We start from the raw sequence: 12,024 nt of genomic DNA, 5'->3' as shown, positions 1-12,024 counted from the left end.
AACAGAAATATTAATATGTATCTTTCTTATTGCTGAAAAGACTAAATTAGAAGAATAAATGAATATATTTGGTATATTAAAATGATATGTTTTGGCCCTTTAGCTAAATGGCACTTGAAGTGTTCTGATCTATTCCAGGGGCATCTGGCATAGAAGTATATATGACAATTCTGTGATCTCCTCACGACCTGAGGACTCCTTGGAAAAAGGGCTCCAGGCAAGTGAGTTTAGGAAGCATAAGATTGGTCCTACTTCTGTCGTTAAGTGGCATTTTCATGGAGAACCATGAAGCTTATGCTAGACATCTTGTACACCATCTCTGTGTCTTAGGACCACCTCTTGTTGTCAGTAGAAAGCTCAGTAGCTTTTCCACCAATTCTCTTTTTAGCAACAGAAGTTGCATTAATCAATGAAGACACTGAACTAGAAGCCTGGAGATCTGAGTTTGCAAACCACAGAGAACTTCATGGGGCCTCTAATTTCTTACTTAGAAAATGGGGACTTAGAAAGAAATGGAGGCAGAGAATGTTCTCCAATCTACAATTTAGCTCTCTGAGTCGTCTATTTTATTCAGTCTTGATTCTACTTGACTGTCCTAACTCCTCATTTTTCTATCCTTGTTTATATCTCTATAAAAATGGACAATTTTTCTTCCTTGTTTTGTTTTTTAAGATTTTGGCTTCCTTTAGAGAAGAGACACTTTGTAAATGTGAAATAGAATGCTAGGACTATTTAATTGTAAGACAATCTTATTCCAAAAATATTATATTGTGATAGAGATTCTTTTGGTGAATATGTATGAAAATTCAATTATTTAATTCTGTATCTATGTAAAAATGTGTTTCTCTAAATGTATACTTCTTTAATGAGGATAATTGGAGTTTCGAAAATAAGCCTTTATGACAGTGATCTCACTATTTTCTTATGTTGGTGATATTCAAGTTTTCTACTCTAGAGGTCACTATAATGTTAAAAATGGAAGACTTTTTCATGATAAGATCTTAAAAACAAGGTCCTTAAATCTGAATCTCACATAAAACTGAAAAAAGAACTCTCTAACCACAAAAAGACACTTGTAAAATGACGATAATCCCAAACAGAATGTCCAAAGGGAATTAAACAGTGATTGAGGTTGGTGACTGAATTACATGCACAACATACTTCCTCAAAGTTATATAATCTTGGGAACAACATATGATGAGCAGAAGGTGGAAAATAATGTAAGAGAAAACTAAACAAAAGAAAGTCATGAAGAGGCATCAGATAGAGTGGGGACAGATATTGAAGATCATATTGAGAAAGTCATTTGCAGATTCTAGGGTGCCTACATGATATTTAAATAACAGTGAGAAGAGAATAGAGGAAAGAAATACCTGCATGCACATTAGGAGGGTCTACATTTTACAAAAATCACTGGTCTTCAAAAAGCCACATTCAACTCTTACCTCTCATTCTTATCCCATGGTCCTGCTTCCTTGTCCGTCTAGAAATCCAAGGCAATAGCTGTGATAGACTTTCACATACAGCCTTGCAGACTAGTTTATATCTGTCATCAATCTTGCTTCTTCTTGCTAGTATCAGAAGGAAGGATACACCACTTTTTGTTTAAATCTAAATTCTTTCAGTGTTTATGGCCCCATCTCCTCCCTGCTCTGCCAAGATTTTCTCCATTAGACATTCAGCTTCTTCAGTGGATATCTTTAACCCTATTTTTAATTTTTTTTAATTTCCTGGCTCATTTTCCTCAGTCAATAAACATGTTTGAGCATTTCTTTTTTTTTTTAATTTTATTTAATTCCAAGGTAGTTAGTATATAGTGTAATAATGGTTTCGGCAGTCAAACTTAGTGATTCATCCCTTACATATAAGACCCAGTGCTCATCCCAGCAGGTGCCCTCCTTAACGCTCATCACCCACTTATCTTCTCCCCCCTCCAGCAACCTTCAGTTTGTTCTCTGTATTTAAGACTCTCATATGGTTTGCACCCCTCTCTCTGTTTTTAGCATTTCTTATCCAAAATAGGAAGAAGAAAGAAAAGTGAACCCAAAAACCCTTTATCTTTTGATCTTGCTTACTGACTATCCATCTGGTCCTCCAAATCTCTGGTAAAAATAATCTATAATCTCTTCTAAATTCACTATTTAATTCACTACAGTATAATGTCTGGCTTCACCATTCCTCAAACTGGCCTTACTGAATGACCTTCTAATTGACCAATTCAATGTATATTTTTTAATCCTGCTTTGTATACTTTCCTTTGCATTTGACATTACAAATTATATCCTTGAACTTTCTAGTCTTTTATTTTTGGTGACATTTTATTCTTCTCTTTTACATATATACCTCCGGTCTTTGCAGACTGCTTTTATCCACTGACTGCTTCATTATTAGAATCCCCAAGTCACTCCCAATATTTAGAAGCCTTCAATGGCTCTCCATCACCATCACATAAAATCAAACCTCTTGATATGGCATGGCAGGCATTCCATAATCCGATGCCTTGCCTAACACAGTACCTTGAGCCTAAATTTATAAATATTTGAAAAAGGAAAATATGTAAAAATAAATGCATATAGTTCTTAAATTTTTAGAGTTTTCACTAATTTAATGTTTTCATGTGTCTATTCAAACTTGGACCATGAATCACAATTTTTGTTTGGACAAATTAAGTCTCTAAATGTTTGGCTGATATAAGGTAATAAAATATAGCTGTAGTGAATCATGCCAATCTATCCACTTAAAATAGGAAATGCTTTATTTTGGCATATGGGCCTTCTTTGGGGAACTTACCTCCTATAATAACATATGGCCAAGTTTTGAGCATGGAATTAATTTTTGTCACTATCACATTCCAAGAATTCTAAGTATCATTTACTCTTCTTTCCTTAAAAGACCTAATAATGTTATATTTATTGAACCTAGTATTCATTTCAGCCATGAAAATGGTTATTTGCTTTGCTTTTTTCATGTATTATTCAGTATCTATTACACCTGGTCAGTTTTTCCTGGTGCAAAAGCAATCATTGACTATATATATACATATACATATATACATATATATATACACACACATATATATATATACACACATATATATACATATATATATGGTTGTGTTTCAATAAAACTATGAATACTGAAATCATATAATTGTGTCATAATATATTACTCCTGCTATGAATTTTTCAACTATGTAAAAAATTTTAAAAAAAGAAGAAGAAAAGAAATTTAGCCTAATAGGCTATACAAAAATAGGCAGTGGGTGGCCAGGTGGGCACTGGAATAAGTTAGCCTGGCATAAAAACTGGACTCTGTAATAAATGTCAGGACTTTGAATACGCCATTTAACCTTTCTGAGTTTTTTCCTTGACTTTAAAATGGAAATGATATTACACACAGGGTTTGGTGAGAACTAAAAAATACTACATGAGGATATGTGGACACAAAATATATTCCTACTAATTGAAAAATCCACGTTAGGTACTTTTATCTTACCTAAAATCATAGTAATTCCTGATAGTGTTTACCGGGTGCCTGGGTAGCTCAGTCAGTTAAGCATCCAACTTCAGCTCATGTCATGACCTCATGGTCCATGGATTCTGTGTCTCCCTCTCTCTCTGCCCCTCCCCCACTCGTGCTCTGTCTCTCAAAAATAAATAAACGTTAAAAATTTTTAAAAAATAAATGTTTACTTTTCTTTAGTGTCAATAGCGATAGACCTTTTTAATATAATGAAGCCCATTGTGCTTTTATCGACGTTCAGTGGGTTTTGCTCTTCTGAGTGACTCTCAACATTCACTCACAGATGACATTTATCTCTGTTCATGTTCTTCATTGTGTAGTGTTTCCTTGTTTCTTTGAGAAACAACTTACCAGGAGGTGTATGAGATGTGAGAAAAAGTTACTGGGAAACTTTACTACTTTATTTTTGACTTAGGGTAGTAAAATGATCAACAATAATTTTTTGTCGACTTTCAAGGGTTTTCTTTCACGTTTTAAAAGTACTTGTAACTTCACCACTTTTTGAAATGTTTTCTGATATTATGAAGTTTTAAAAAATATATTTTATAAAAGTATTTTGAGCAATCAGTTCATTTAGAAATAGTAGAATGGCAATACCCGATTTATCTATACCTGCCAACCGGTTTCTGGGGCTGGAATCCTGGGAGCTAGGGGAGAAAACAGTTTTGTGGGAGAGTCTTAAAACTGGGAGACTTCCTGACATGTAGGCATCATTACCATTCAGATTATTTTCACAGAGGGTGGGCTGTGTTTGGTCTGCCACGGGAGAAGGAAGCAGCAGCAAAATGCTGATTTCTCCTATTCTCTGTTATTCTTCATGTCACGTATGCAGCGTGGGGGGTGAATGGGACAGAGCATCTCTCTTAATCCCACCTCCCTTCATGGATGCCCCCCACCAGGACTCCCCGGTAAGTCCTGTGAGATGAAGATTTTATCCTGGTGTTCTGGCCAGCTTCCATCTGGCCAAAGGCATTTTATCTAAATATTTCTAAGGCGCCTATCTCTGCAGCATTGAAGTGCTCAATTAGATATGGGCTAAGTCTTTGTAGCATATCAGTCTGCACTGCTGAACAGCTGCTGCATTCCAACAGAGGGTGAAGTCATCTCTATATATAGAGCATGGCAAGCTGTTTGGAACAGTAGATTTAAGCAGGCAAATGCACACCTGAGCTGTAAGGCAGTCAACTGCCCAGAGTGATAGAAGGGTCTGGAAAAATCTTTTCTTTCTGAAGGGGCAAGTGGCATGGAGACCACAGGGTCTTTTATTCAGCTTTTTTTTTTTCTATAGCTTATAGCCTCTCCTAAGTACTTCCCCCCCACCCCTGTAAACTCCACAAATACACTGTCTACAAAAGTAGCTTTATTTTCTTCTGTGATTTTCTCTTACAACTTGTTTGTTTATGGATAAAAATCTCATCACATATTAGTCAGTATCCAGGATATTGCCATTTAGTAAATATCACTGTTGCCGCGAAGCCATTGTGCACTTACTCATTTCATGCCTGTTTTCCCTGTTGAATTGTAAGCTCCTCACTCCTGATGCATAATACTTGAATAAGTACATAAATATTTAGCATTGTGACAATTCACAATCCCTCATGGAGTATGATGTTCTGGTCCCCATCAAAAGGCCTAATTATTGTGCCTTCCAAAGTGATCAGCAAAAGATATGAAAACATTTCTGAAATTTTTGAGTTGGTTCTCAGAAGGCTATAGTTACCAGTGAAGTGACTGATACCTGGCACTGGAAGGATCCTGGGAAGTTGTCTAGGTGTCTCTCTCCTCTCTCTCTCTCTCTCTGTCTCTCATGGGCTGAACACAGGTTGCTTTGATTTGAAGAGAAGGACAGGATGAATAGCTAATTGTGCAAAGATGCCTGGGCAAAGAAACAAGATGGAGGTGGCCTTGGAAGTTTCTGGAGTTCCATCTTGGCTCAACCACTTCCAAGCTGTACTACTCTGGTAAAGTCATAGAACACTAATGGGCCTCAGTTTCTTCACCTAACAAATGGAGATAATAAGCCCTGCCCTGCTCCCCTCACAGGGCTGTAAGGAGGATCTTCAGCAGGACTGAGTCTGAAAATGCTATGCAAATGATACCACTTTTAGACATGAAGGCATAGTCCTATTTTTGTCATCCCTATTTTATCTGTCACTGAGGGTCAGATAGCCTCCTGAGCATCCTACTCTAGCCACCTGGAAGCAACAGCTCCCTGTCTGCCTTTTTCCCCTGCAATGACTGTAATGGTGTATCAAGGGGGCAGGCAGGTGAGAGATTCTGAGAGAGCCGGCTTCCGGGCTTCTGACATTGCAAATCACCCGAATAGAGCGCCACTGTGACTCACTCTCAGACTCTCCACTCTGCCCCTCAGCAGGCAGTGATTCTGCCTCATTTCATGGAATCGGAAACCACTGAAGGTCAAATAGTGCCCAAATGAGAAACACCAGAAGAGAACATTTCATTTATGGCCAGTGCTCTCCTTATCCCACAACCCTGTTCTCAGCTATTAAAGCCAGAGCGTGTCTGTGGGAAGGTAAATTACTTTCTGGGGATATAAGCTGTCCTCTCTGTCAGCACTCAGATCCCTCAATGATGAATTTATAAAATGAACTTTGCCTTCTGTGAGGCAAGCATGATGCAAACCCTTGTCTTGTGATTTGTGGGACACACCTACTTTTTCATTGATTAGTCATTAAACAGAGTCAGAGTGATATAAACACATGCTACCAGGAATGTGAATCAAGGAGCCCAGAGCAAAAAAGACCTCCCTGGATGAACAACTTCTTTAAATCTGTTATAAAATCCTGCTATGGGTCATAAAACTCTATTCTCAGTATACAGAATAACCCCATGTAGGTAAATGTCTTACTGGTGCTAATACTTCTTTTTTTAAATTCTATGAGAGCACAGATGACAGCATATAAGTCCTCTTTGTCCCTTAATTTTTCTCTTGCCCACCTCTGTCTCTATTCAGCCTGTATTGGTCCTTCCAAGTCACCTAAATTGCCAGCTATGTAGTCTGACAGCCAGATATGTATGGGCAGGAGGGGGAGGAATTGAGCTGATTACCTATTAACTTTAGCCTAAATTAAATATATTTCCATATTGCTTTAAAATTCATAGTTCTTTTTTATGCATCCCCCCTGGGTTTCCATGCTCTCTCTATAAAAAGGCAATGTGACAAATTCCTTTGCCAAGGCTTAGATGTTGGGAACTCAGAGTTTTTATTTAATCATGGTGCTGAGTTCCTGTCTGGCCTTGGATATGCTATTTTACATTTCAAATATTCCATCTGTAAAGGCAGAATGATATTTCTTCCCCATCTTGCAAGAAGTTAGGAGATGATCCATCACTTAGTGTTTTTAAGAGCTTTGGAGACACCAGGTGCTTAATGGACTCTCTGAACTGATTAAGAATACTGACTGGGAAAAGTTGATGCTGAAACATCATTGACCAGCTGACCTGTTTTGGCATAAAATCTGCTAAGGTTTCTCTTTCCATAGCACTCACTGAGTGGTGCTGCTCTGCATATCTAGTAATCAAAAGAATCTGGGTCATTAACTTGGATTGTTGAAATAGTGCAGTTCCTTATTACTTGTCCTATTTTATTTTATAAGAACACAATTCTAAACCATCATACCAGTAGAGATCCCATTATATAATAAACATGCCTAAAAAGAGCTATTTTATCATGAAATGTGCTATGTTTTTATCTTAAGGTCATAGTTGGTGGTTGGGGTAAGATAATCCCTGGCCAATGTAAACTTTTGCAAGCAAACTATAATTATCTTTGAGGTTTACCATTTCTGTAATGAGGACTGAATCTCTGAGATTTGGGGGAATTCCTCTCCAATTTGGATACATTTTATATAGATATTTCACTTCTTGGCCAATATACACCAAGTTTCTATATTGAGTCCAGCCCACAAATATAAATATCTCTATTATGCACAGTGCCTCTATCATAGAGGACTTTATAATGTTGAAGAAGTGTAGACATTAAGTACCAACTAAAATGTAAGGTGAGATATAAATAGGATAGTGTATGAATACAAATGAGGGTAACTATTGTCTTAGAAGTCCAGGAACAATTTCTCAGACATTGGAGACATTTACATGGGAATCTTGAAAGAAGAATATTTTACCAGGTAAATAAAAAGGGATAGGAAATAAAAGAGTATTCTTTGCAGACAATGTAGTGAGTGTATTGAATATTTTAGGTTCACCATTTTGTAACAGGAAATGAGAAAGTGGCATATAGATTTACCTACTGAGTTCCACTTAGATACTCTGGAAGAGGCCCTTTTACCTTTATTGATCACAAATTAACATCTCTTGCAAGGAAGAGCTCCTCTTTTCCAAGTACCCTTTAACACAAAGTTTACTTGACTTCTCATACAGCTCATATGGGTGGAGGGGAAAAAAAAGAGTCTCTTGAAGGACATATTCTTTACCATGAACCAGAATTGCTCTTCCTTGACCCTTGTGTTCTATTTAAAGTGATGACTAAAATCACAAGAGGCCCTCTTCACAGTGAATGGCTGCTCCTTAGCAAGCACACACTCCTCCAGCTTAAAGACCATGTTGTAGGGAGCCACAGAGGTCTTCGATAATACCTTTAATCAACCCTTTGGAGTGGAAGACATGGGAGAGCTACCAAGGTACCATAACATTACGTGACTCTCTCCTGACTTCATTGGGCTCCAAGGGCAGATATTACAGAGGTTGTTTGGGCAGCCTCTACTACAGAGGGCTGTAACATCATAAATATAAATTAATATTTCATCTTATTTGGTTCATTTTTATTATACTTACTATGCCAGGCATTGTAGTAGTTATTTTCATATATTATCTGATTTCTATGTAGTATTTATACAAACCCAGTATTTTTAGGTATTATGTTGATCTTATAACTTTATGCATTCTTTTTTTAAAATGTTTATTTATTTTTGAGGGAGAGGGTGAGAGAGTGAGCCAGGGAAGGGTGGAGAGAGAGGGAGACAGAGGATCCAAAGTGGGCTCTGAGCTGTCAGCACAGAGCCCGATGTGGGGCTCGAACTCATGAAAGGTGAGATCATGACCTGAGCTGAAGTCAGACGCTCAACTGACTGAGCGACTCAGGCACCCCTAACTTTATGCATTCTTAAAAACTATATATGTTTAATATAATAGGATTAATTTGTTGTTGTTGGATGCTTCTTGACTTTACAGCAGGGCTGTGAGCTACTTGAGAGCAGCCACTTCGTCTAATGCTCATTATGCCTAACTAGGCATATGTAAGTATGCCAACTTTAAAGTTCTCAGCGTAACCGTTTTTTAACTGAAGAATTATTGACATGCAATGTTTTATTAGTTTCAGATATAAACATAGTGATTTGATATTTATATACATTATGAAATGGTCACCACAATAAATCTAATTACAATCTGTCACCATACAAAGTTATTACAATATTATTGGCTATATTCCCTATACTGTACATTGTATCTCTATATCTTATGACTGGAATATTGTACCTCTTAATTCCCTTCACCTGGTTTGCCCATCCACCCATTCTGGCAACCATTAGTTTGTTATCTGTATCTATGAGTCTGTTTTTGTTTTGTTTTTCAGATCCTACATATAACTGAAACCGTACTGCACCTTTCTCTTTCTGAATTATTTCACTTAGCACAATACCTTCAATTAATGTCACAAGTGGCAAGGTCTCATTCTTTTTTATGACTTAGTAATATTTCAGTGTGTGTGTGTGTGTGTGTGTGTGTGTGTGTGTGTGTATAAAATATGTTCTTTATCCATTCATCTGTTGATGGACACAGCTTTCTTGCATATCTTAGCTATTGTAAATAACATCACAATGAACATAGGGGTGCATATATCTTTTTAAAATTCATGTTTTCATTTTCTTCCGATAAATACCTAAAAATGGAATTGCTGGATTACATGTTAGTTTTATTAATTTTGGGGGACACTTATACTATTTTCCAAAGTGGTTGCAACAATTTATATTCTTAACAACAGTGTAAAAGGGTTCCTTTTTCTTTACATCCTTGCTAATAATTGTTATTTCTTGTCTTTTTTAATAGCCATTCTGACAGGTGTCAGGTGATACCTCATTCGGATTTTGACTTTAATTTCCCTGCTGATTAGTGAGATTGAACATTTTTCTTTGTGATTGATAAGTTTCTGTTGTGTTATGTTTGGATTTATTTCTCTCTCTCTCTCTTTGTACTATTATAGGTTTTTGGTTTGTGGTTACCATGAGATTCATATGTAACACCCATGTGTATAGTAATCTATTTTAAGTTTGGTAGTCACTTAAGTTTGAACTCACTCTAAAAGTACTACATTTTTACTACTCTCTGTCCCCAAATTTTATGTTTTTGATGTCATATTTTTTTAATTTTTATTCATCTTGAGGGACAGAGAGAGACAGAGCATGAGCAGGGAAGGGGCAGAGAGAGGGAGACAGAATCTGAAGCAGGTTCCAGGCTCTGAGCTGTCAGCAGAGAGCCTGATGTGGGGCTCGAACCCACGAACTGCAAAATCATGACCCGAGCCGAAGTTGGACGCTCAACTGACTGAGCCACCCAGGCGCCCCTTGATATCATATTTTATATAGTTTTATTTTGAGTATTTTTGGCTGATTATTATAGACATAGTTGATTTCACTATTATCATTTAAACTTCATACTAGCTTTATAAGTGGTTGATCCACTGCCTTTACCATGTTTGCCTTCACAGTGAGGTTTTTTTCTTTCATGTATATTTTGATTTCTACTTACAAACTTTTTTTTTCCATTTAAAGAAGTCCCTGTAATAAATGCCCTCTATAAGGACATTTTAGTGGTAATGAATTCCTTTTGCTTTTGATTGTCTGGGAAACTATCATCCCTTAATTTCTGAATGAGAACTTTGCCAGGTGGAGTATTCTTGGTTGTAAATTTTTCCCTTTCAGCATTTTAACTGTATCATTCCACTCCCTCCTGGCCTGCAAAGTTTCTCTTGAATACTTAGTTAATGTCTTATGGGTGTTCCCTTACACACACCATTTCTTTTCCCTTGCTGCTCTTATGAGTCTCTGTTTTTTGACATCCTAATTGTAGTCTGTCTTGGTGTGGATCTCTTTGGATTCATCTTTGGAACCCTCTGTGCTCTCTGGACTCAGATACTGTTTCCTTCTTCAGGTTAGGAAAGTTTTCAGCTATTATTTCTTGAAATAAGTTTTCTGTCCCCTTATCTCTCTTTTCTCTTTCTGAGACCACCATAATGTTAGTATTGATGTTATCCAGAGGTCTCTTAAATTATCCTCATTATTTTAAATTCTTTTCTCTTTTTGCTGTTCAGTTTGGGGGATTTCCACTACCGTGTCTTTCAGATTGCTGATCCATTCTTCTGCATTCTCTAAAATGCTATTGATTCCCCCTAGTATAGTTTCCATTTTTGTTATGTATTCTTCAGCTCTGATTGGTATTTTTTTATATTCTCTCTGTTGCGAGTTCTCACTGTGTTCATTCTTCTACTGAGTTGGGTAAGCATCTTTATAACCATTACTTTGAACTCTCCATCACATAGATTGCTTATCTCCCTTTCATTTAACTCTTTCTCTGAGGTTTTCTCTTTTTCTTTCATTTGTGATGTATTCCTCTGTCTCCTCATTTTGCTTAACTCTTTGTGTTTATTTCTTTGTATTCAGTAGCTCAGCTACATCTCCAAGTCTTGAAGGAATGTTCTTATGTAGGAGATGTCCTGTGGGGCCCAGAAACATAATCCTCCCTCACCACCGGAGCCAGGTGCTCCACCGGTGTCCCCTGTATGGCCTGTCTATGCCTTCCTGTTGTAGTGGGGCTATGACTACTGCAAGTGCACTGGTAGGTGGGGCTGGCTTCTGACCCAGCTGGCCAGCCACAAGGCCTGGCTGCAACTGCTGCAGGTGTGCTAGTGCAGAGGGCTGGTCCCTGACTTGGCTGCCTGTGAGGCCTCACCATGACTGTTTTGGGCATGATGGTGGGTGGGGGGTATTGTCTTGTCTGCTGGGAGGTCCAGATGAGACACAGAGTTGCATGGATCTCTTAGCAGGACATGTCCTCTGACCTTAGCAGTCTGGAGGGAGGATTCCAAAATGCCTGTCAGCATATGGATCAGCATGCAGAAAAAGATAGCAAAAATGGTTCCCATCAGTCCTCAGGGAGAGGACCAGTTACTTCCTGCCTCTCAGGTGGGTGTCCCAAGATTAGTAAGTGGGACTCCTTCACCTATGGTCTATACATTTTTTTTTGGATACAGTGATTTTACACTGGTTTCCAGGTCAAGACAGTCTGCGTGTGAGCCCTTTCAGAGTGAATTTTCTTTCCCTACAGTTCTATAGTTTTCCTGGTCATATTCCCTTTTGTTTTTCAAAGCTAGGTGTTCTGGGGGCTCATCTCCCTATGTAGGATCTAAGGGTTGGGGTGCCTGATGGAGCTCAAATCTTTCACTCCTCAGGGAAAAGCCCATACCTT

General features: G+C 37.8%; 1 pseudogene; it reads right to left on the bottom strand.

Annotated features, from left to right (window-relative positions):
• Positions 1 to 11,526, bottom strand: part of LOC121034226 (inositol 1,4,5-triphosphate receptor associated 2-like) — an 86,392-nt pseudogene extending 74,866 nt beyond the window's left edge.
• Between the last annotated feature and the right edge of the window lie 498 nt (positions 11,527 to 12,024).

This window comes from Herpailurus yagouaroundi, unplaced genomic scaffold (assembly GCF_014898765.1).
Source record: "Herpailurus yagouaroundi ecotype Mexico unplaced genomic scaffold, PumYag 159, whole genome shotgun sequence".
Lineage (NCBI taxonomy): Eukaryota > Metazoa > Chordata > Mammalia > Carnivora > Felidae > Herpailurus > Herpailurus yagouaroundi.
This window is presented reverse-complemented; position numbering and strand designations above follow the sequence as displayed.